This window comes from Saccostrea cucullata, unplaced genomic scaffold, assembly GCF_032062105.1.
Source record: "Saccostrea cucullata isolate Sc308-1 unplaced genomic scaffold, CSIRO_AGI_Scuc_v1 ctg4282, whole genome shotgun sequence".
Lineage (NCBI taxonomy): Eukaryota > Metazoa > Mollusca > Bivalvia > Ostreida > Ostreidae > Saccostrea > Saccostrea cuccullata.
The window spans coordinates 1-20704 of NW_026936137.1; the positions used below are offsets into that span (position 1 = coordinate 1).

At 32.3% G+C, this 20704-nt stretch overlaps 1 long non-coding RNA gene across 1 annotated transcript in view; it reads left to right on the plus strand.

The window, feature by feature from the left end:
* The first annotated feature begins 5928 nt into the window (after nucleotides 1–5928).
* LOC134244854 (uncharacterized) overlaps nucleotides 5929–20704 on the plus strand; it is a 37922-nt gene continuing 23146 nt past the window's right edge. The window contains exon 1 of the long non-coding RNA XR_009987299.1: nucleotides 5929–5996. This is a non-coding gene — a long non-coding RNA (uncharacterized LOC134244854). The remainder of the gene's footprint in view (nucleotides 5997–20704) is intronic.

Below are 20704 nucleotides of genomic sequence, written 5' to 3' on the forward strand. Positions count from 1 at the left end.
AAAACTGTCCATAATTTTAATAATGGACAATTTTAAAAAAAAGAATTGACAATCAAAGCAAACAGAGAGTTATAGGTAGACCTCGGCATGTGCAAAAGAGGGAAACAAAAAACAAATACATTAAATACGGTTTAATGTGCTTGTAAATAACAAACTTGGAGATTGAAGTTAATCCATAACATAGTGTCTGTATCGGATCTGTCCGATTTAACAAATTTAAATCCATAAATAATACTCATTTGTTTAATGATGTACCCGGTGAACATTTTTTTTCACAAAACTTGTATTAAAATGACAAAATTTAACAACCATTACATTAAATGTTTGGAAACATCATTTCCTCGGGAAGAATCTATTTTAAGCTTGAAGTAGCTAGATATTAAACCCATTACACAAAAAACAGTTTACACCATCAAAATACACTGCTGTAGTGAATGTTTCGATAGAAAATATTTCAAATTGAAACATTTTAGATTGATTTTAAATACATTTTCAGGTCGAAGTTTGGCTCATAGCTATTCAACACTCAGAAAACAATTTGCATTTCACCATTACACGGCTGCAATTTATATATATATCCTCAAAAACAGAATTCAAATTAAAAAAAAAACAGTTTGAAATATCTCTACATGTTTTTTCGTCAAAGAAGATTTAAGGTAAGGCCATACTTTTATAAATTTTGTCAAACTAATAATGTTTTTATTTAAAGATGTACAACACTCTGGGGGAGATAACTCATGCGATTTCATTTAAACGTTTGACGTGACGTCAAATTTAACATAAAAAAATAAAGCGTCAAAGCGATGAGTAAAACGATCCCGATGTATATCAATCATAAAAAAATGGGATATGGAGCATGGCTGTGATTATGCGAACCATACTCAATTAATAAGTATTTTTTTAATTAAACCGATTAAACTCCTTAAAAAGCGAGATATAAAATACCATCCCTTAATTTAATTTAATTTGTATTCTTGATCAAAGGGCAGCATTTTTTTTTCTGAAAATTTTATTTTACTTTGCCGAAATTCTCATTATGTACAATTGGCTTCATAACATTCCGATTTATAGTCTTCATTACAATTTGTGCATTTACGATATGAATATTTTTTTTCTTTAATTAAATAAAACAACAATAAACAAACTCAAAACCTTTTACAATTTAAAATCGATGTTGTCCTCAGACCCTTACTGATAAAAGAGGAACAACTCTGAAAATATAGAAGTTTATTTTCCTCCCTTTATTCACGATTTTCCACAGCATCAGATATATTTACAGCAAGACATAATACATCCCAGAATTGAATACTATAGACCTCATATACACAATGTAAGTACTGTACAGCAGGAAATTAACTCGCGGAGTAAATATTCGCTATATTCGCGGAAAACGAATTTCCGCTAATTCAACATACGGTAAATAATTCTTGAAAAGATTCATGAGGATAAACTGAAAATTTATTATCATCTGTGATTAGATGTAGACTGTCATTATAATTATGAGAGTGTATACAAACAGGTGGTTGTTGGTGTTTTGTAAAGCTTAAAAATTTGTTAAATTAATTTCTATCGCTCACGATTACGGTAGTTTTGCCATTTAGTAGACGTGCAATGTACTTATTTAATTAAACAAGCTTGTATAATTTCACCGTCATTACCTTTAATCAGGGCACTTGCGAAGTAATCAGGGTAAAGACAATTAATTAATTTCAATTATATGAGTAAAAGTTCAACAATTTGACTACTATTTTGATTTTTTATTTGGACTCGGAAATTAAAAAAAAAATATTCTGAATGCGTAACATGATTTTGACTTCAAATCGGGATCAGTCCGGTGTTTCGTTATTATCATCGGGCTCAAAATTGACACAATATATAGACTTGCTTTTCATGTCTGATATGCCCAATATACATGAACAGACTTTCGTAAGATAGAGACTAAAAAGAACAGTTCACACAATATACACCGTAAGAAAAATGGTTGCAAGTACTGTTAAAAATGTATGGTTTTTTCCCTTTCCGCGAATTCAAACGACCGCGATTTGCTGAAAATTGAACAAACCGCGATCTTTTCCGACCGCGATTTTAACCTGCTATACAGTATATAATTGAAAAGAATTGTTCACTAGTACTGAAATTATCTGCATTTATGAATATCCTATTGCAGCAAATCGTTTGACTTTCTGTCACTGTCAGCAATGTCGGTTCGCATTTCCTCGAATCAAAACAAAACGTAGCATATAATATGCATAAGATTTTTAAAAAATACCAATGTGCGATTTGATCTAAATTTAATAGATGAAGAGTTTAATGTTTGATATTTTGAATTTAATGTTGACGAATACGGAATTTTTATTTTAACTTTAGAAGAAACGACATTGAAAGAATGCGTACAATATCATGAGGGGTGTACATCTTTGCAAATGTCGATGTATCCCCACGGCCATATACTGTCTCGTTTGAAATAATGACATGAAAGAAACCACAATTATTCCATTTATATCACAGGAGAGTTGAACATACACCATTTTTAATAAATAAAATTAAAGAAATAAAATTTAAATCAAAATATTCAAGTTCAACATAACTTTAATTCCTATCCAGGTTTCATGTTATATGGAATGCATAACGCATAATTTTTATATATATTGACTAAACACTAAAATCCTACGGTAATTTTCCCTGATACATATAAAATCAGTAGTCAATATTTGTTCTGCATTCATGAATTTAAAAACTAATGCTTACCTCCGGGATTCAAATGACGAAATACTAGTATATTTGCACTGTAAATGACGTTTCGTCAAACGTTAATGGTCTGCGACGCAAAAAAAGGAAGGAGCGGGGTTGGTAGGGGTATTCAAAAATTGCATAAAAATCTACATTTAAAACGCTTTACATATGAGAACTTTTAAATTTGTAAGTTAATATATTTTTGAAGCAAAAGCAATATTACAATTTGATTTTTTAAGAATGTGCATTTCTAGATTCATAGCAAAGTGATCGACCCCCGTCTGAAAGACGCGCGGGAATGTGATATATTGAGAAAGGGGGAGGGGGTAATTTTCCGCTATTAAATCAAAACTGGTCGTACAAAAATTATACAAAAAAATTATGAAGATTATTTTTACTACCAGTTACCTAGTAAAGAAAGTTTTTACCAAAATTAAACGACGGGTTTTTTCACAAAAAAAATTGAATTTGAAAAATACACAATTTTCAAGGCTTAGATTATTCATAGTTTTTCAGTTTAAGGTCTTTAAAATTGTTTTGATGGTATTTATATCAAAAAGATGACTGTGTTTTTGTGTTAAATGGTTTAGGAATAAGTCAATGAAATTTCACATTTATATCTAACCTGGCTTTTTTGAAAATCGAGGTTTAAGTAGTTCATTTTCTCTCCTTGTAAACAACTAAAGAGGGGTAACTTTTGGAATTTCCTGTCCAAATACCACTCGAACGATTTTGTCCAAAATGTGCATACATGCAGCAGATATAGTCTTGACTAAATGTACAAAAATAACTAAAATTAAACGACAGGAATTTTTTCGGGGTGTGTGTTGTACATCCTTAAATACATAAAATAACTCATAGACTAAGTAAAACACCAATAAAAAAACATCTTTACAGGTTAATTTTCATAAAACATGTCTCAGAGTACCTACCTTTTAAAATTTAACAGCCAGAAATGAACATAAATAAGTCTGGTATCATATTTTATGTCACTATGCAGCAAATCACATCAAATTTATGTTAAAACTTGTGAAAATCAAAAATGATTAATTTTCCAGGAGAATAATTGAACATTCCCTCCGGAAAACATTGAAAAATTGATGTTGTATCAGTCCACGTGTATCAGAAAAAAATCTCAAAATATCTTTCTTTTTTGAAATCTCTAAATCTAAATTGTTTACGTGCCATTTTTTCTTTAAACTTATAGAAAATTATATCGAAGGTTAACGAAAACATATATTTTATTATTGTTGACCAGAAAAAAATTACAAAAAGCCTTTTGATCACGTATACCCCCTATTTCGGAATTTCTAGTTTTCAATCATTCTTTGCTAAGTTTTAAAAAAGTAAAATTTATAAAAGAGATACATACTTAAAATCAATAAATATACATCTCTAGTTAGTTTGTTTAAAAAATTAAGCATAAAGGCAATTAAAAATATGTGCCTTTGTTTGTACTTAATGATATATATAGATCCTATGAACATATATGCCTATATACCTGCTATTTTATTATCAATCATCAAGAAAGATTTTATTCTAATAAACATGATAAAGAAGTGATTTTCAAAATTTTTATTGATGTGTAAAATTAAAATGGGAACCGTAAAAGTATGAACCTTAATTAAGGGGATCAAAGTTTGGAGATTACTTTCTTCACCCTAACTATTGTCTGTTTCCCGGTAAAAATATCATTAGATTTGTGCATCTTTTGGTTTCAATTTGATTTCAATTCTTTCATATGTTCTCTGCAGCGGAGGAAAACATGTTTGCCTTTACAACGCAAAATATTAACCGATCTTAAGGAGTTGCATTACGATATGAAAAAAATACTAACATCCTCCAAAATCCACCTCTTACTGACCTGTCTTTAGGCAAAAACCTTTTGTTATTCGCATCTAGAAACACAATGGCTATTTAACGAATTACTGTGCACTCCTAGCTTACCTGTAACTTTCCACTCTGTAAACATTGAATTTCTTGTATGTTTGATACCAGTTTTGCACTTGTGAAAATAAAAAAAATCAGAAAAAAGAGAATGATGGTTTAAGTAGGAGAAAGGCCTCAAACTGTATATTCTGTGTGAGAAAGAACTATTTTTAGTTGGACAATTTTGGGTATTTCTCCTTTACTTAAACGAAATAATTTACCTCTACATTTAAACAATAAAACATACAGTTTGATTGATTAATTGTTTGTATATTGTTTAACGTCCCTCTGTAGAATTTTTTACTCATACGGAGACGTAAAAGTATGCCAGTGAAGGGCTTCAAATTTCGACTTTTACTCGGCACTCAGGGTCATTGGGCAGTGAGGGATCTTTATCGTGTCAACGCCTGCCGCCGATACGGGGCCTCGGTTTTTAAGGTCTCATCAGAAGGACCCTCAACTTTCACTTCAAAGTGCCGAGCGCATGGTTAAGGAACAGTTGCTACCCATTTTAACGACTAGGTCAGTCGCGGCCGAGATACGAATTCACGACCTCCCGATCACGGAGCGAGCGCTCTATCGACTGAGCTACCGTGAACGGTCATGCAGTTTGAAAATGGATCATAAAGTTAGATATTTTATCAAATTTCTTCAATTCTGATACAGTGTAGTATTGCGTCATGTATACTCTTTTTTCCCTTTGGAAAAAGACGATTTTTCTTTGTTTTTCTTTATTAAAAGGTTTTTTACAACTGATGAAAAAATTGAAATTATTAAGAACATCTTAATTTACATCAAGTTGACTTTCATGTTAATTGTGTATGTTATCATTTAGAATCAAAAAAATCTATACGAAGGATGAAAAAAGGTATATTTTATGTTTAGAAATATTGAACATTTTAGGTCAAAATGCATCCGAACAGGGGGGGGGGGGGGGGTTAGAATAACAGAGATACATACTTAAAATCAATAAATATACAACTTTTTTTAACTAAAACATGATTTCTTCTATTATTTTTAACTGTTTATTTAATGATTTATAGTAAATTTTTGAGATCATCAATGTCGTACATGTGTAAAAATACCTTTAGACGAAATAGGTTCAATATTACTTAAGTATGATTCAATAATAATCTATGAAATTCTGTAATCTAATGGAAAGAGTTCAACTTTTACAATGTTGGTAAAGACAGTTAGATGTGAATAAACTTATATTTGTAGAATAGACATTTTAATGTATTAGTGAACAAATATCATTTCAGATCCCTAAGTAGAAATCAGATAACCACCATTGCAGACAACGCCTTTAATGGATTGCCAAATTTACAGACACTGTAAGTTTCTGAGCATTTTTTTTCATTTGTCAGATTAAAAGAAAATGTTATTTTATTAACAAATTCGCAAATGCAATGTATGAGGGAATGTGCTTACAACATTTTAAAAAAAGATGTGTTTTGGGGTTTTTTTTATATATGAGGAGTGACCGGTGAAGTGTTATTGTAAGTCTTTTATCACCATGTTCAAACTCAAAAAAAGATTAAAGTATTTTCCTCACATTACTGCTCAAATTGTTCTTCTTTTCTGAACGCAATGTTGGATTTAGTACACGTACTTTTGAAACAAGTGTAAACTTTTAGGGTTTAGAATAAGTGTTTTAATTGAACATATTTAACTTGGAATGTATTTGCTCTTCGTCATCTCCATATCCTTTATTCATATAAGGAGAATATAGAGATAAAGAATATTATTATATAGTCTATTTATAGTCCCTATATAGTCTATACAAACGCAAACAGTTCATAACATTACATATTCACTGGATTTTAGGTCGTATTCACCGGAGGGTCACTGCGCGTGCATCGCATTGTAACGTCACAATCAAAACCTTAAACAACATTGTAAACAATTGTGGCCGTATTCACCGGAGGGTCATTGCGCGTGCAGCTTCATTGTGACGTCATAATCAATACCCCAAACAACGTTGTAAACAATGGTTGCAACGGCCACAGCGAGCTGCGTATCTGAGCAGAAAAAAATATGATACAAACTTATTTCAGGATTATTTCTAAACATTTGGACGTCTTACAAGGCGAAACTCGGAAAGGAAAACACGGAGGTGACAAACTATAATCTTGGCATTTTTTTTTTAAAACGACGGAAGTTAGTAAATGAAAGTGGTTTCGTTATTCAATCTTCAATGTCTTATTTATTCAAATTCGGACTATATAATAAAACAATTATGGACTCTTTTGGTGTTGAATATGGTTTGTTATTCACCAGAAAAATATTCATATTGACCTCGGCTCCGCCTCGGTCAATATGAATATTTTTCTGGTGAATAACAAACCATATTCAACACCAAAAGAGTCCATAATTGTATAGTATTCGATATCAAAGTCCATAAAACAATACAAAAAAGGAGTAGAGCAAACACGGACATCCGAAACATCAGAGGTGGGATCAGGTGCCATGTTAGATTTAGCATCCAATGCTGACTGATCACACCCACCGTGTGCTCCTTATCATGATCGGGAAATAAGGGAAAAATCTGTCGTCAATTCAGTGTATACATAATGCATTACCAATAAGTATAAAAAACGTCACTCAGCATTTGTATCGATCATAGAACTCACGAAATGATGTCTGTAAACGTTTACCTCGTTTTGGAAATTCTTTATACGTAGAGCATGGTCTTGCGTATCGAAAAAACTGGGATATATACGCTCCGTATGCATGTGATGAAGGTATATTGCTGCATAAGTAAGGGAAGTTGACGATAGAAAAATAAAAGTCGTCACGTTTATCATATAGCTTTGGTGTTATGTTACCATTAACGTCTTTTTCAAGTAAAATATCCAAGTATGAAACAGATGTGTCAGACGCTGTGGTATATATGTATCTCAAGCTCTCCTTGATATATCGTATCGACGTAGGAATTGGAATTGCGATTGTGAATTGACAATACCTCTTCCATATACCTGAAAGTCGAATTGAAGGCCACAGCAAGTTTTTTCTTCTTTTCACTTATACAATTTTGCATAAATTGTTCTTTGAATGATGAATACAAAGATAGGTCTGCTAATAACGGAGCGCAATTTGTACCCATGGGAATTCCAATAGATTGTTGGAATACCTTGTCTCCAAAAACCAAATAGATATTGGCAATCAGAGACTCAAGCGTCTTTTTAATGTCAATTTCAAAGTACTTGTGTGCGCAATCAGAATCTGTTTTCACAAAATAATTTTGCGAATGACCAATGACCAGGTAAGTACGCGAGTATGTTAAGTAAGCATATATGTCATGTCTCGGGGAATTTAGATTTTTAAAACAAAATTAAGTTTGATAAATTACCAAAACCGCTGATAAACGTAAACTATGATTAACTGATTAAAGAGTGCCTAATTCAAAGACTTGCACTACCGCCACTGCATCACCTGAATTCTATTAATAGCGAAATTTTCCTTAATAAAAGGTAACAAAACAACAATATCCCGGAGTTTAACAACTTCTTTGAGTAAATGATATAGTTGAAAAACATCTATTTTGCCTAAAAAGTGCTGCTAGAATCCCACTCTAATGTCAGTAAAATTATTATTCCACACATTCGCTCGAAACCTTACCCTGTGTTTTGAATTTTTACCTATGAACCGAGATTTTTCGTGAAACCACGCTTAACTCGGGTTTCCTGCCGTACTTTCCAACTTTCTATATATACAAATCTTATGTTTTGAAATATCCAGCTTATTGTTGTTCTGTAGCTTTATTTTTGTCACAAATAACAGAGGAAAGGCCGCCGGGATACGTCTTTAGATGACTGTCTTCGAAAGAGTTATTCCTCTCAGACCTTTTATAAATATGCTTAGTTTCCAAGGATTTCATTTAAGAATATAAAAGTTACAATGATATCAACTATCAACGATAAATCGTTTAACGTTTTGCATGCGCATGCACGTACATGTACATGCATACGCAAGATGATTATGGCATGTTGTTTAAGCGATTAACATATCTTTCTATCCAGGGAATCAAAGAAAAAATACATATATAAAGTTACCATTTTTCAAGCAGATGTCCTTTTTTAATACATGTATATCGATTCAAATTTTATTTCTCTACTTATTTTAAACTCGGGCTCAAAGTTGTTTTTTTCCGAGGACAAGGCGGGGTTAAAGTCAACTAAGGGTATCATGTCAACCAAAATGAACTTATTCAATAGTAGTTCCATACTTGGAACTTTCTGTTCAGAATTTATTTTTCCTCTCAGGCCATTTTGACAACTCTGGTACCTGTGCCTAGTAAATTTTATATACTTTGTAAATAAATATATAAAGGTTTTTGACCGGAACAATTCATTTTTTCCAATGCATAGGGGGCTACTTTCTTGGGTTTACAAGAGATGTTTAAAAAAGACATTCGTGTCAGCTAATGTGACCAATATTAATTGTTTAACACCTTCTTCTTAATATTTTTATTATGAATGCAAATACCTGATTATTTTAGGAAGGAGCGTACATGTATATAGACTTTGGATATACCGAAAATCGCTATTTCTGGGGATTGCGTAATTCTAAAAAAAATTCAAATAAATTTCAAAGGTAAAATAAACAAAAAATTGCTTTGTATTAAAATATTATTTCAAATCAGTAAAATTGAATGCTATTAACGACATCTGAATAAATAGGCTAAAAAGGCTTATATACCAACTTTGTACATCTGCACTCTAATTTTAAACACGACAGGATTCGTAATTTTTTCCGTATAAATTAATAATTTCTATATACTTTGGAAACTCAAATCAAATATGTTAATGCACTTTCCTCGAGCTATTTTCTGCAGTATTCCCGAAATTTCATGTGGGTCCGAGGTGTTATTTGAGTTTAACAGCGATTCTCTACGTTGCCATTAATTTGATTCGTTTGGTTGTTGCGGGGGAAGGGGGAGGTATTTTTATTCTTAACCTATTTAACGTTGGAGTTGAATCTTGTATCTTACTCCAAGAACTTGAGATTGATTGTGACATTTGGATGAAAGGTCAAGGTCAATAAAAACCACCACCTCTTTAACTTCTATCCTGTCAACCGAAATAAACTCTGAAAGGTGTTTCTAGATACATGTACATGTACTTCATGTTTCTTTTACCCTTGGGTCAAGGACAAAGGTTAAGGTCGATTTCAAGTTCATAGGTCAAGGTGATTTTGGTAAATAGTGAATATCAACATTTTGTTCAGGTAACCAGTGACCTTGACGTCAGTTTCAAGGTCAAGGGTCAAAAGATCTTAATACTTCAGTATGTTACATGTCTTGACATTTAGAAGTTCTTAATTCTGCATGAACATCAAAAACTCAAGTATACTGTCGTTAAATACATTGTGTGCGGGCGCATGTGCATGCACGTCCTTGCATTTACTTTTGTTAGTAGTATAATGTAGACATTCATTATACTTCTGTTAGTAGTATAATGTAGACATTCATTATATCAATTCATATTCGAAATTTCACCCTGTATTATTGACAACCAAGAAAGTTGTAGACATTTAAAGTTTTAGCCAATCAGATTGCAGCACACGTGCATGTGCGTGCGTTCATAATTATTCTTATATATCATGCTGTAGATCTTCATAATGTATGACTATCTTCAAAATTTCAAAGGATTTTGTCAGAAAACAAAAAAGACATTTAGACTTCTAGTTTCAGCCAATCGGAGCGAAGCGCACGTGCATGCGCGTGAGATCTTGCTATTTTGGCTATGTCATCATGTCTATACTACAAATTTATCCTTATTTTATGAGTTTCAAAGCATTTCATCCAAAATTTAAAAAGTTACGGCTATATCTATTATATTGGTCATTTCACGTGTTACACGTGTGCGCACACGCGCGCACGTGCACGCAAAATGATCTTCGTTCCGCACATCTACATAACATACCAAGTGATCCTAAAAAGGTTTCACCTAGATCGGATGAGTAGTTTACGAGAACACTCGCGGACAAAAAAGTACCGGAGAACAAAGAAAAAATTCAGAAAAAGTAAAAACAATATGTTCCCAAACTTCGTTTGGGGAACATAATCACGATATTTCCTTTTAAACTCCATTTTAAGTATCTTTCTACATGCCGTCTTAGCCAAATTCTCTTTACACGGCACAATCCATTCCCGAATTACTTGATGTACACATATGACGTCATCGGTGGTAGATTTTAATCAAAATGACAGATACATTAATAACAAAAGAAAAGCATTCTACTTTCGTTAATGTTTACACGTTTTTATACATTTTCTAGAGTTAAATTACATCTCTTAATACAAATATTACCACAACTTGTGCTCTAGAATTGACTCCATCTCGCCTACTATGACGTCATAATTCAGCACTGATTTAGTCAAGGTGGAATATTCGGTATGCTTCCTTATTACCCCTGCGAGTTCCATTTCTATTGAAGAAGCAGCTGTTAATTATATCAAAAACCTGGATTTTTAATTTATCGTGGGGAATGGTTGAAAAGTCCTAAGTTTTCAAACTGTTGGTTTTTTGTAAAATCTTGTGATTTCAAATAAAACAAATAGGACACGTTTTCCGGCTTTGTCCAATGGTCAGAATATAGCTTAAGGAAACATATATATTTTTTTTTTAGGATGAACCCTATGTGTTATAGTTTATTCTGTGCAAAGATAATAAATAAATAAAGATATTAAAATGAACTGACGCAGCTGAGTCGGTTTGTTTTTAATTTTGGACTCATACCAACTACCTATTTGCTTATATTTGTCCTAATTTCAGTGGTTAAATAACATACAATCAATCAATCAATCTAATTTCAGTGGAGACCGGACACAAACTAATACCAAAGCGAACCGCAAAAGCAAACCTTTGATTCTGGGTCCGCTTTGGGTGCGCTAAGTGTTCGATGTTCATCGCTCGAGGTGCGCTGGCTACCACGTGTACCAATTCCCTTCCATTATTAGCGACCTAATTTCATATTCATATGAATTTAAATTTTTGCAAAATATTGTTCGTAAAAAGAAGACAACACGTCCTTTCCTTCAAATCAACTCGACATTAAGATAAACGGACGACGTATTGTCAATTCTAATGTCAGGTGCTTAAGGACAGACGACACGTTCCTAAAAATATATGTTTTGTATCTTTTGGTATTATATCAAAAAATTATTCATATTAGACATTCTCTTCTGATTTCTACATTGTTTTCAAAATGTTTTTTAAAAACACTTTTATAAGTACACAAAAATTTGAGTTATAGTCCATTTAGAAGATTAACCATAAGGGATATATAAGAAATATGACCCAATGGTATCTTGATCAAATGCCTGGTAAGGTACCCTAATTTTTTGCGAGGAAGCTTGTTTAAGAGTCTATACATCAATGACAAATTCTTAGAAAAAATTATATATTTTTGAGGAACGTATCGTCCGACCTTAAATATAAATAAACAATAAAAAGATGAATAAATAAATAGATAAATAATTGAACAATTTTTCTGCACTTACGTATGATGTTTGAGATCAACATTTAAAAAAAGGCTTTTAATGCTATAAAACATGTGTAATTGCTATCGAACGCGTGTAGTATAAAAGATGAAATTAATCTACACCTCAGGTCTTTGCAATTGGAACGAGTAAAAAAATCAAGGACATTTTTGGAATTGGTTTCAGAATATCTCGAGAAGTATAAGGAATTACGGAATGAACGTTGGTAGTAATGAAAATTATTTATATATGAATATATTTAAAAATAAAGTAAAATTGTAAAACATTTAATTTAAAGAATTTTGGTAACTATGGGCCCTATGTTGAGTAAATTTGCATGGATGATACATCTAATAATGCACACTACCAGACGTGCTTTGACTGCTGAATCTGACCTTCGGATGAGTGAAGAGATTAAAGTTAATGCTGCTGGTTTCATTTCCAAGTAAGTATGAGCCTTATAAGGACCAAACTTGCATTTATGATATAACTAGGAATGCATATACAAGGAACCAGGTTTGCTTCGGATGCTGAAGCTGACCTACATTTTCTGAATGAGTCAGAAGGTTAGTTTTCTCTGCATGTTTCATTTCAAATTAACTACGAGCTCTATGCTAAGCAAACTTGAATGGATGTGAAAGGATGTACACTAATATACGTGCTACAGATGCTCAATTGGGCATGCATTTTCCAGATAATGGACCCTGCAGGTAAAAGTAATGGGTGCAGGTCTATCATCAAGAAACTATTAGGCCTATATCAACCACACTTGCACAAATGGTGAATCAAGGGATGAGGGGATGAAAACTCTCAAACTGGATTTGAATTACATTTTCTTGATGGATGACTAGTTTGAAGTTTTTGGATAGGTTTATTCCATAGTAACTGAACGCCCTATCAGATCAAAATTGTGTAAATTTAGGATGGACATTTTTTCGAATGTTTTGTAATTCACTGTGTAGAAACGGACTAGGGTAAAGTGCGTTACCCTAGTCCAAGATGGCGACAAGTAAATACGCTTCGATCATTTTGCACTTAGTTTCAGCGTTATACAGACTTGTATTATAAATTTTGTTGTTAAAATTGAATTATTTTGAATAGAAGAACACAACTATTGCAAAAGGGCGGCATGACATGCGCTGATTAAAGCCAGATTGCGAATACAAAATTTGAGCATGATTAGGGTAAAGTAAATTTTTGATTAGGGTAAAGATATTCTGAGCTTTTTTGGTGACTAGGGTAAAGTACGTATAAAATATCATTTTCCTTGTTTCAGGGCCTAAAACATCCTATTTTAAGGGATGTTTACTCCTTCTAGGCAACTGATCCTACTTCTGTAATTTCCAGGGGTCCGCGTTTTATACCCTGTCCACAGATTTATATTGTTTGTATAGTTTTCAGTGATAGATCACTGTTAGTTATCCTACCTTTTTCATTGAGCAGACTCAACACACACTCTGGGCCTTTTCATAAAATCATTGCACGAAACACTAATAAACGGGAAAATTCTGATTTTAAAACGAACCGAGAGCAAATTCCAATGGCGAATTGCTACTTCTTGCAGTTAGTTTATGATCCTATCTATGGACATAATACTACTAAATGAGTAGGAAAAACAACACTCTTTTCATTTAGTTGCGGTGGAAATATTTTCAAACATCTACAGATCAATTACTTAATTAGTTAAAAATTATAAAGAAAAGGGGGGAGCGAGATTTTATTTATTTATTTATTGTATTGACGTGTGCATAATGGCCAGAAATGGGGGTTTTGTAGTATTCTTACACTAGATCTATGATCGAGAAACAATGCAAAAAATTATCACTGCTGTATCTTCTAAGGTAAAAGCTTTTCTTCAAGAGAGAAAATAAATCTATATTCGGGGTTCTGATTCTTATAATTTTCTTTATGTAAGTTATTTCTTTAAAGGTGTTTCTCTGACAAGTTGAACACCTGTGAAACGTTTCTGTTTTTGTAAAAAGTGCACGAAGATTTTGCTAATGTTGACGTTTTATCGTGTTCAACTCTGTACACATCACTGAGTATATACGGACTGATAATATTGGTGAGTTGGTTTTGCTTTCCCACATTTCTACTCTAATTTTTCGGGATTATACTTTGAAAAAAGTTTCACTTCTCATAAGTACACGTATTATGGATAAAATTTGCTTTGCAAGGACGTATCAATTAAAGCCATATATGGCGTAACTGATCAAAAAAAAATATTTTTGAAAAATACAAAATTAAGTAAAGAAATATAGTTAATACATATAAATTAAAGCTTTTCATACAATTCTGAACGCGGAGAACACCTCGCTTCATCTAATAATACGATTTCATCTTCTCTGTAATGTTTTATTTAAATCTTTTGTATTTTCTTCCGAGTCGGAGAAAATTCCGAGAATCCAAATTAAATTGTGATATCTTTATAACTCAATTGACTTAGATTTTGTAATTTACGGAAAAGTTCTATCTTTATATAAAGTAATGATACAAATAATAAGTTCTTATAATTTTAGTATAATAATTTTTATTGTAAATACGCCATATATGGCTTTAAACACATCCCGGAATTTTAAGTTTCAATAATTTCCAGATTTATAGAGTAAGTTTTTAAAATTATATTGCCGTATGAAATGCTATTGTAACAAAGGTAAAACTCCAACGTCCGATGACGACGCCAGAGTTCGATGGTCTGCGCGAAACTCCGATGGTTTGTTATCGCATATCAGTCATAATATTATCCCGAATATTTTAGAAAACAATTACATCAAATTTGTGTCTAAGCACCTTTAAAGTTGCATAAAAGTATTTAAAACAGCACAAATAAAAGCAGTAGTATTAAATCTTTAATAAATTAAGAACTATTCGAATAAAAAGTTCGTTTTAGAGGGGAGCCGAGGTATTGACATCGACTCCTGAATGACATCACATTTGTGAATGGAACATATGGAGAGAACGAACAGTATTCAAGATCAAAAGTCCATAAAACAATTACAAAATAGGAGCAGAGCAAACACGAAGCTCCAAAAAATTGGAGGTGGGATCAGGTGCCATGGAGGAGTGAGCATTCCCTGCCAACCGGTCACACACGCCGTGTGCTCCTTGTTATGATCGGGATATGACGGAAAAATCCGTCGTCAATTCAATGTATAAAAAATGGACTAACAATAAGTACGAAAAACGCCAGTCAGCATTTGACTCAATGATAAATTGTATTTGCTGACAAGCTCATTGTATCGACCATAGAACTTACGAAATGATGACTTCAAACGAGACTGCTGAAATTCTTGTTTTATCAACTCGTTTGTCAATAATTTTCCTCGTTTTAGAAATTGTTCATATGTGAGCATGATCTTGCGTATCAACTGAGATACTAGTATATAAACTCCCTTTGCAGGTGATGAAGGTATATCGCTGCATAAGTAAGGAAAATTGACGATAAAAAAGTTGAAGTCATCAGGTTTATCATAGAGCTTGGATGTTAGATTACCATTATAACGGCTTTTTCAAGTAAAATATCTAAATATGAAACAGATATCTTAGACTCTGTGGTATCTTTCATCTCAAGCTCACCAGTATGTATCGTATCGGTATTAGAATGGAAATTACCATTGTTAATTGACAATACGTCGTCAAACAAAACAAAACAAATAAAAAAATATAACAAACTCCAAACCATTTTTGTGGATAACGATACAGCCATGCCCATCATAATACATTGTCTAAAAATGTTTTTTTTTACAAACATTTACTGTTGTATAACCTTTTTTAAATAGAGATACGTACATTAGACGATTAATTTTGCTGCCATGATTTTTATGCAGGGTAAAAAATACTACCTTAAAAAGTAACAGTATTTGAATATTTTCCAGAAAGCCTTTCTCAACTTTATTAATTGTATAAAGCAGTTGTTCTGTGTACATTTAGTTTGTATAATAAATAACTTTACCCTAGTCTCGAAAAAACTTTACCCTAATCGTAAAGAAACAGTTCTTCGACTTTACCCTAGTCTACGCCAAAACTTCGTGATGTGTTTTCTGGTTAATTACGCAGAGTTAAATGAAGTATCCTTCTGAGCAAGAAAAACTGATGCTGCAAAACAAATTGGTGCAAAATAAAGTAAGGTTTTTCATAAGTATTCATCGATATTTATTCATGGAAATTTGAAGCGTAGGAGCTTGTCGCCATCTTGGACTAGGGTAACGCACTTTACCCTAGTCCGTTTCTACACAGTGTAATTGTGTGTCTTAGCCTTACTTAAAGACAGCATTCGTTGAGGTGAGCTCTGTAATTTCTGAATACCTTTGTTTTTCTAAGCGATATAAAGGTTTATGATCTACACAGAGAATAACTGTACATATTCTATTAACTCATAACGCAGCTAGATTAAGGGCTACCTAAGGCAGATCAGTCTATGCAGAGTTTCGGGGAATTGATTAAGACTTCACGGTGAAATTGTACAAACGAATCTCGGTGAATAAATAAATAATAATTTTCTTTTTCATACACTATTACATACTGTGATTTCTCATAATTATTGAAATTATTGTAAACACAAAATAATGTGTAACTTATCTTGTCATTATATCACTGTTTGAATGTAAAAGCATGACTAACTTGATCTCGCTGCACTGACAGAGAAGACGTCATAAACTAGTTTGACACGCAGTTTCTATGTACTTGAGACGCAGATCACGCTATTATTGCAACTTGAAAATATTGAAAATTAAAGCTTAATAAGCGTGACCTGACTAAAATATTTTGGAATGCATTACTCAATATTTATCAGTCTTATTTAATTGATAACGATTCGGTCTCCTATAAAGCACTTTTATACAGAAACGTACTGCAATCACAGGCACAACCTCTCGAAAATCTCAAAGGTTCAACGATATAATTATAAATTATGATATTATATACAGAGATAGTTACTGTCCCTACTTTTCTGAAAAGTGCTGGGAGCAAGTTGTGCGCTGTTGATTTTATCCGTAATTTTACATTTCTTCAATGCCTATAGTGTAAATGCACAAATCTTATTAAAAGACGGCTGAATATTTGATATAATTCCCGGTCATTGAGAAGTTGCTCCCAGCACTTTTCGGGTTAAGAAATTTGTATTAAGGAAAACACAACCAATTTCATACTGAAAAATTATCCGTTTATCGTTGAACTTTTACATTCTTTCTATCGGTATATATATATTTTCTAATTTTAACCATGTCAAGTGACAAACAGCTGATATATGTGAAGTCTCTTTGGCCGAACTCGATTGAGACCCCATACATTCATATGCATTAGTACAATTCCCATTAAATTAAAATCCATGCTAACAAAAAGATATATCAACATTATATTGATTTTCTCGGCATATTTTAGGGCATATTTCCTATGGGTTGCCTTTACCTAGCTGCGAAAATAATGTGGATTTAAGAAAAGAAAACTACAACTTATAAAATGTATCTATTTCCACAGTTGTACCAACCTTAAATATATTTCAGTGCTAAGGCGAGTCCGTGTAAAATTATGAAAAAATTTAAATTATTTATAAACGTTTGTTTACGTATTCAATGGATGTACTCGAATTTTAAAATTTTAATACAGCGATATTGATATATTAGAAATAGTTCTAACATGTTTTCGTTCATTATTTAAAAATACGTGTTAGATGTTATATTTTTTATATATATGCTGCAGTTTGCAGATTTATGGAATTGGACTATTATCCATCCATTAGCGATTTGTCATCTTTAACAGAAGTTGCTTGAGGAATTGTATAGTTTCTTTATTTGAATTTAAAATTTTAGCATCCTTCTTCATACATGTACGTGAACGCGAGCGCACGGTTAACGGTGAACGCAAAACATTGAAGGGTGGACGAACTGTGAACGAGCGGTGAGGAAAAGATGAGCAAATGGTTAAAACGAAAAAAAAGTATATGTTTAGGGACTGGAGACGTTTTTCTTTGTTTTTTTTGGAATAAAAACGCGCTTTACAACTGAGTAAAAATTGAACAAAACTCCTGAGTAAAAATTGAACAAAACTCATGGAAATTCGTAATTTCATTAATTTCGACTTTTTATCAAACTTTCTCTGAGTTTGCCTATGATATCACTTAAATTCAATACCCATTTTATAAAAATAAGAGTTATCAGATATTTCTTTCTATTGATACGTTTTGCGGTTTTTAGGACGAATTCAATCAAGTAAAAGGGGGCATGAGATCATGTGGAATTTGGTCATTTATGTAATTAGAAGTTTTATCAAACAGCTCATGGGTTGACGACTAAAATACACACCAACTTACGTATATCTAGGGATACTTCTACCTTTATTAAGGTCTTTCCTTTCAAACAGAAGACCTTCTACTGATTCTGATGATTAAGATTATTCTTATTATTCTTTTTTATCCTTTTCCTAGACGCAAAATTTGAGGCCTCATTTTTCACTCATTTCTCAATGGATCTTGCCCAAATTTTCAGAGTTTATAGACGTTACAACACTTTATCAGAATTTTGTCTAGCATTCCAACAATACACTTCTGCTTTTGAGTTATTTCCCTTTAAGCGAAAATAGATAGGCTTTCCTTTCCAGACAAAGGCTCGGAATTGACATAAGCTGGAGCAGTTAAGCAATAGATGTATTGAAGTTGTGCATAGCGGTTGTTGTTTTTCGATTTCTCTATTCAAAATGGTGCTATATAGGGGTAAAAAATTAGAACACCTAAAAAAGCGAAAATTTCAAATATTTTGCTTTTTATCTTCTAAACTAAAAATATTTGTTAAAACATATAGAATAAAATTTGTGCAGAATTACAAAATCTTTCAAATGATATCTCAAAAAAGGGCTGACCCCTAAATGAAGGGATCTAGAGGGGCCAAATTTTTTCCAGATATCTCAAAAAAGTATTGAGAATTTGTTTTACGTCCAAGAAGCAAAGTTTTTCAAAATGTCAAGCTCAATCTATTTAAGTCGTCAAAATGCGTCCGGCGATGTCACTTCCGGTCAAACCAGTCGTCAGAAGATCCATATTTGTGCCGTTTTTGACAAGTTTTTGGGTAACATATGTCACTGGAAGCATGAAATCTAATTTCCCGTCCGTCGGTATCATTTCTGGTCAAACCGGAAGTAGCCAAAATAGCTAACCATAACCTGCTTATTTTTAAGGCTTTAATGCAAAATTGAAATTATAATGTGACTGGAGACGACTTAGCTCATTGCCTTCTTTTGTTGACGTCAGTGCCGGTCAAAACAGGACGGAATACCTACCGTTGCTTTGCAACGAGCTTTGCTCTAGTTCAACGTACTGTTTTCTTTTTACAGAGTTTACATGTATGTAATTCAACAAACAAACAATTTTCAAAGGGTAACACAGTTAGATATTTTATAAAAAAAATTCTTCAATTATGATGGCATTTCGGAATAGATTTTTTTCTGCGATGAAAACTTTGCTCTATGTTTTTTTAAATTTAAAAAGAATGATATAGAACTGAGGAAAAATCGATCTTATTAAGAACATTCGTCTTTTCATTAAAGTGACCTTCCTGTGACATTGTCTTTAAAATAGCTTAGAATCTTTACAATTTTTTTTAAGAAGGATAAGTATAACTCCTTTTTTTATTGAGAAGTATTGAATCTTTATAAGATCCATCAAAATAAGGGATAAGAAAAGGACTTTAGTCTATCTTTAAGACATCGAATAAAGCTGTACATGTAACACTGCATAAGCAAAGAAAAGAATTCTTTGAACACAGTCAAGATTTCTTTAAACACAGTCAAGAATGTTTTGAACACAGTCTAGATTTCTTTTCTTGTTTTATACTTTTTGTTTGATTGATTGATTGTATATTGTTTAACGTCCTTCTCGAGAATTTTTCACTCATATGAAGACGTCACCGTATGCCGGTGAAGGGCTTCAAATTTTTACCTTTACTCGGCACTCAGGGCCATTGAGCAGTGAGGGATCTTTATCGTGCAACGCCTGCCGCTTACACGGGGCCTCGGTTTTGAAGGTCTCATCCGAAGACCCGCAACTTTCACTGAAAGTGCCTGAGCGCATGGCGAAGGAACAATTGCTACCAACTTTAACGACTAGGTCAGTCGCGGCCGAGATGCGAACTCACGACCTCCCGATCACGGAGCAAGCGCTCTACGGACTGAGCTACCATGAATGGTTAAAATCTCAAAGTTAATTGTTGAAATTTTCAATATCATAAAAATATATTTCGACGAAAAACTTAATATTTTTAAAGTTATTAATGCAATAATAATAACAGAGTTTTATATATAACCTACCTTTAAGAGTTCAATTTATATATATATATATATATATATATATATATATATATATATATATATATATATATATATATATATATATATATATATATATATATATATATATATATATATATATATATATATATATATATATATATATATATATATATATAAAATCGTTAAATTCAGTTAGATGGAAATAAAGCGATTGTTTGTAGGATAGATAATCGAATGAATTTTTGACAAAATATAATTTCTGATACTTATATTCCAACA